This window comes from Glycine soja, chromosome 13 (genome assembly GCF_004193775.1).
Source record: "Glycine soja cultivar W05 chromosome 13, ASM419377v2, whole genome shotgun sequence".
In the NCBI taxonomy this organism is placed as follows: domain Eukaryota; kingdom Viridiplantae; phylum Streptophyta; class Magnoliopsida; order Fabales; family Fabaceae; genus Glycine; species Glycine soja.
Window position 1 is genome coordinate 3248137 of NC_041014.1, and position 5323 is coordinate 3253459.

Here is a 5323-nt window from a genome sequence, read left to right on the forward strand (position 1 = left end):
GTATCTATTGGGTAAATATAAATGATTGATCCGTTACACCAACCACATCCACAAGTACTTGATAAGCAGTTACTACATTTCCATACTTTCATATAATATACTGAAAATGTAAGGAAATACAAAATCATTCAAAATTTAAATAAGTTTTTAATATATTTTTAATTTCTGAAATGTGAATCATTTTGTTATTAGTCTTTGATTAAGTTGGTTTTTTTAATCCATAGAATTGACAAAATGTTTTTTTTTGTTTTTATTTTTATAAATTGTGAACCAAACAAGAAATAAGAAATTCACATTTTTTTGACATTTTTTACCACCATAATTTGATTTTCTATATTATATATTAAAGTACAATTTTGTAATGGTTTAAAATTGTTAAAATGAAGTCAATGAAAAAAATAAAAGCAATTTTTATTAAAGCAATTAATGAGTTTTAAATATTTTTTTACTTACTTAATTATGACAGTTTTAACTACCAGAAGTGTAGTTCAAATTGTAGTATAGAATATCAAATTTTGACACACACAAGTTGTCATAAATTTGAAATCTCTCATTCTATGTTTGGCTTATGCTATGCAATAGTAAAAAGAAATATGTTGTGAATTCAAAGACTAAAAAGAAAACGTGTCCTTTTGAAAAAGTAAAAACATTTAAATCTTTAAATAAAAATTTAGGATGAAATAATGAAAAGCAAAAAATAAATAAGCATAAGTTTGTAGAATGAAATAAATTGTAGTTAAAATACATTCATCCAAATAAAGTAATTAGGTCGAACCTAACACTATAATAAATTTTACCCAATCACATACACCTACCAAAAATAGCATAGACATAACTGCTGAGGTGACTATACTAGAGTTATCAAAACAGAGACTGAGGACACGTAGTCCTTGCCTTGGCCAATTTTCAAAAGGGCTTTCTCAAATATCAATGAATTGATTGGATTTTGTAAAGAATGGCCAGGGTTTCCAAAATGTCTCTTAAAGCTTAGTATCCACGCTGGGTGCTCGTGCTCAAAAACTAACATCTCCCTAATTACCTGGAATAATTTGGTATTTGGTTATTTGATAATGCGATTAAGGTAACACCAATTGCCGTTATATGAAAGTTCCCAAACAGTTTGCAAGTAAATAACTATAGCATGCATCCATCCAGAGTCTCAAGTATATCAACAATTATTTGTCAATTATATTGAAAACGGAATCATGTTAAAGTAGATGCATAACGTGTCAAGAATTATTGGTGCACACAATTGGGTTTTATGAACATCAACACCGCATCAAAGTAGGATAACATTTAAAGACGGCATTCATCTTGGTTTGTACCAATCAATCCAATTCCTTGATCTCCTACACTAGAAGACGCATATAGTTTATTAGCTACCATTTGATGTATAACATACCATACCATACCATACCATACCATACAGTACCATACAGTACCATACCATACCATACCATATTAAAACAATAATTTACATGTCAGGTTTGTATTCTATGCATTTTAAGTCTCAGGTTCATTTACTTACGACTCTTTTCAGTCATACCGATGTAAGTTTGTAATATTAGGTATATAGTTTACTGTAGTCCTTACCTGTACTTCCTTACACCAGGTTTATACCAATTCTTCTCACTTTACCTACAGTTGATTATGGTGAACAGCTTGAAGAAGACGAGTTTTACACGTCTTAAAGGTACAAATAAACAAGGGAATCATCACCAACCTGAGGCTTAAGCTTTAGGTGATTTAAAAAAACTCAACCCGCAGGCCGCAAGCCATATGCAGATAATTCTGCTGCCAGCTTCGTCCTATTTTGCCATTATGTTCGTCAAATATTGTACACATCTGGAAAAATTACGAGACCACCTAGGGGAAGCATGAATAAAAGAATGTATGACACAATTAACTGTAGAAGGACAAAATTTGTACCCACAACATAACAAGGCACAGAAAATTCCACTTGACATATTTTTATGAGAAATGAGAAATGAGAAATGAGAAATGAATACAGATTCTCGAGTCAGGGAGGAATGTAAAATCCCCTAATGTTGGCCTGCAAAGTATGAGAAATTTGTACCCACAATTAACTATAGAAGCATGAGAAATGAATATAGATTCTCGAGTCAGGGAGGAATGTAAAATCCCCTAATGTTGGCCTGCAAAGTAGCTCTATAACTTCGTTCTAGCTCAGCAGCCATTCGGTGATCCATTTTAAATCCCCAAATCTTAATTCCAATGTCACAAGCTAATCATGATACACAAAATAGAGCAATTTGAGTATGTTATGAAACAAAGCTGGTATAAGTTGTTGGGAGCGAGATGCTCCCAACTAACTCTAATTACCTACAGAGACATATCATAGGTTATCTGACACACATGTTACCTGGGTCGGCAAGGGGAGTGATGGTTCGCCGAAGCCCGTTGAAGGTCCATGTGTGTTTTACTTGTTGAACTAGCTATCTGCATAACTTTCAACACAGATGTCCGATTAACATGTATGACCTGTCAAACCAAATGGTTTTTGAAGTGCCTTTGGCAGCCTAAAATTCACTTGCAGAAGAAAACAGGATTCGACATACTGAAAGGGAAAGGTTTTCTGATTTTGTTTACCTTTTGGTTCTTATGAAATGACAAGTATGAACAAGATACCACCTTCAAAGATATTAAAAAGGAAAGCAAGGATGAGTATAATTAAGGCACGAAATAGAAGAAAGAAAGCATTATAGTGACGCACTTGGTTGAGAAGGACCTAAGAGAGGATGGAATGGACTGAAATATATACCTTACGTGGTAGTTGTGGTAGTTAGGAGGAAGGAGGAGAAAGTGCAGAATCTTGGCTCCAAGACATAAGGACTGAAACCAACATGTATATCTCAAAATCAAACCGAAACACAACCCATAGCCACACGTGGTGATGTCCACCCAAAGTGTCAACCGAAATTTTGTTTAGTGGGACCAAAAAATAGCTTATAATATTTTTGCATAGGCAAGGATTGACATGGGTAGTTAGGGTGAGGGATTGACCGCGGAGGATAATTTCGATGACACGGGGAAGAATGAGTGTTTCTTTTGTTAAAAAAAAATGATATTTTTTTTTTGTTTTTATTAATTCTGCAGAGATTTTAAAAACATAATAAGATACAGCAAAACTGCTGAGTGCATATCATATCAAAAGTTCCCTGTTTTTTAGTTGTCTATTGTATTACTTAGAGTCAATAAAATTAAAGTTACAATTTAAATTTCGGTGAGTATAACAAATTGAAAAGACAAACCTCATTCTAACAGTATCGTCAGTAAAGTAAAATAAATTAAATAAACAAATTTATTATCATTAGATGAGAGCGAGCAATAATGCCACCTCGATGATGAAATTAATTTGACAGCAGCAAACAGCCGCATTAGTTTACATGCCAGAGTACAGTGTGACATATGAAGGCAAAACTTAACTTCAGAAGCAACGTACTAAAAGGAATTGACACAGCAAAACCCGAGACTCACTCATAATTGGCGGCATAATTGGTTAAAGATAATAATATGTTAAAAACATAAATGTTGGGGGCATTAGTTGTATGTTTTTTTATAAGTGAATATGAGTAAATAACTCAAGTTGGCAGTTGTGTTTAGTTTGATTTCTGTTACAACTGAATGTCAACCATATAAATGCGGTTCTTGTTATATGGAAGATAAAAGGAAACAAATTGAAATTTCAATCATTACATTACATGAAATGTTCAGTCAATATACTCACCCCACGCCATAAACGTATTGAATCATGGTGAAGGTCTCTCAATGAGCCTATGAAAGATATGTCTGAAAGAAAGGTATGATATGCACACACGAATAATGACATTGAACTGCAAAGAAGGAAAAATGAGGAGAGATTATGAAAGTGAAACAAAGGATAGCTAAGCATTTAGTATTGTAAAAGTCTAAATGAAAAATAAAGGACCAATATCGGTAACTTAAATGAAATGGAATTGCATATTGGGAGTTCTATGTATATTCATGTATTTTCGAGTCAATTAAAAAACATGGGCACCAGTAGGGCAGCAGCAGTATAATGCAGGAGTCTAGTCTCTTAACACCAGCTAAGAGAGTAATAATAACCTCATTTGATAACAACACTCCCTTGGGGTCACTATAACAACCTCATTTGCATAATAATCAGATTAATAAAGAAAGAAAATGGCAAAAGAGAAATCGAATTTACCAAGGTAGTTCAATTAAGTGGCAGTCTTCCAGAGAGAAAACAACTTGTAAACCACCAAATAAAAAATAGGTGAAGAAATATGCTAATAGCAACAGAATAACAAAGGAAGCAAGCAGTAACATAATAGGTGAATGAAACGATTATTAATTTGAAAAAGAAAGGCAGAATGAATATGAATATTATTAAAGAAGGGTTAAGGGGGAAAATTTCCACGGCACTGCACCATCAACGGATGATTCACTTTACAAAAAAAAAACAATAAAATTTTATAATCTCTCACTTTGATTTGAACCGGAAAGGCAATAATAGTTGTGAGGTCGAAAGTTTCGTTGGTATAAACCCTAGCCCATGGAGAAGAGAATGGGAGGGAAAAGACGAATGGGAGGGAAAAGACGAGAGGGAAAAGACGAATGGGAGGGAAAAGACGAGAGGGAAAATAGAAATTTGGGACACCACCCGCTCCCTCATAATTTGGAGCCGGAGCCTGGGGTTAAAAAAAGAGGGTACAATAATTTTGACCACTGATTTTGAACTATAATTATAATATATTAAAATGTTGGAAAAAAAGTTAATTTAACTTATAAACTTTAAATGACTGTAACTTTTGATAGGAATATCCGTTTGAGGCCCATAATATGTCAAAACGCTCGAAATTGAAAGAGGAATTCCCTGGCAAATTCCCAAAGGGGATTTGGTCAACTCATTTTTTCAAAAAATGCCTCTAAGTACCTCAAAAATAGGATTTAAGATTAAAATTTGGGTGGTTAGATGTTAAATGCGTTTATTGGAAAAATGAGTTGTCCAAATCTCCTTTGGGAATTTGCCAGGGAATTCCTCTTTCAATTTCGAGCGTTTTAACATATTATGGGCCTCAAACGGACATTCTTATCAAAAGCTATACCTGTTTCAATCTTCGGTACAAAAAAGCATTTCACCGTAGGTGAAAAATAGGATTTAAGATTCAATCACCCTATTTTGACTTTTCATTATTATAGAATGAATGTGAACTGATCCACAAAAATGAACGTGCCATCCTACCTGGCACGAGGAGACACGTGTCAACCCTACTACAAGAGCGCAGACAATCTAGCCCCAACAAACAATTTATAACGT

The 5323-nt window shown here is 33.7% G+C and overlaps 1 long non-coding RNA gene across 6 annotated transcripts in view; it reads right to left on the reverse strand.

Annotated features, from left to right (window-relative positions):
• Nucleotides 1-432: 432 nt before the first annotated feature.
• LOC114381838 overlaps nucleotides 433-5323 on the reverse strand; it is a 5147-nt gene continuing 256 nt past the window's right edge. The window contains exons 1-5 of one of the 6 annotated variants that reach the window (XR_003660098.1): nucleotides 3749-5323; nucleotides 2783-2853; nucleotides 2611-2652; nucleotides 2384-2502; nucleotides 1663-2245 (exon numbers count right to left, since the gene is read on the reverse strand). The exon at nucleotides 3749-5323 is cut by the window's right edge and continues 256 nt beyond it. This is a non-coding gene — a long non-coding RNA (uncharacterized LOC114381838). Of the gene's footprint in view, nucleotides 1639-1662; nucleotides 2854-3748 lie in introns of those variants that run through there. The other 5 variants (XR_003660094.1, XR_003660096.1, XR_003660095.1 and 2 more) reach the window with 5 other exon arrangements.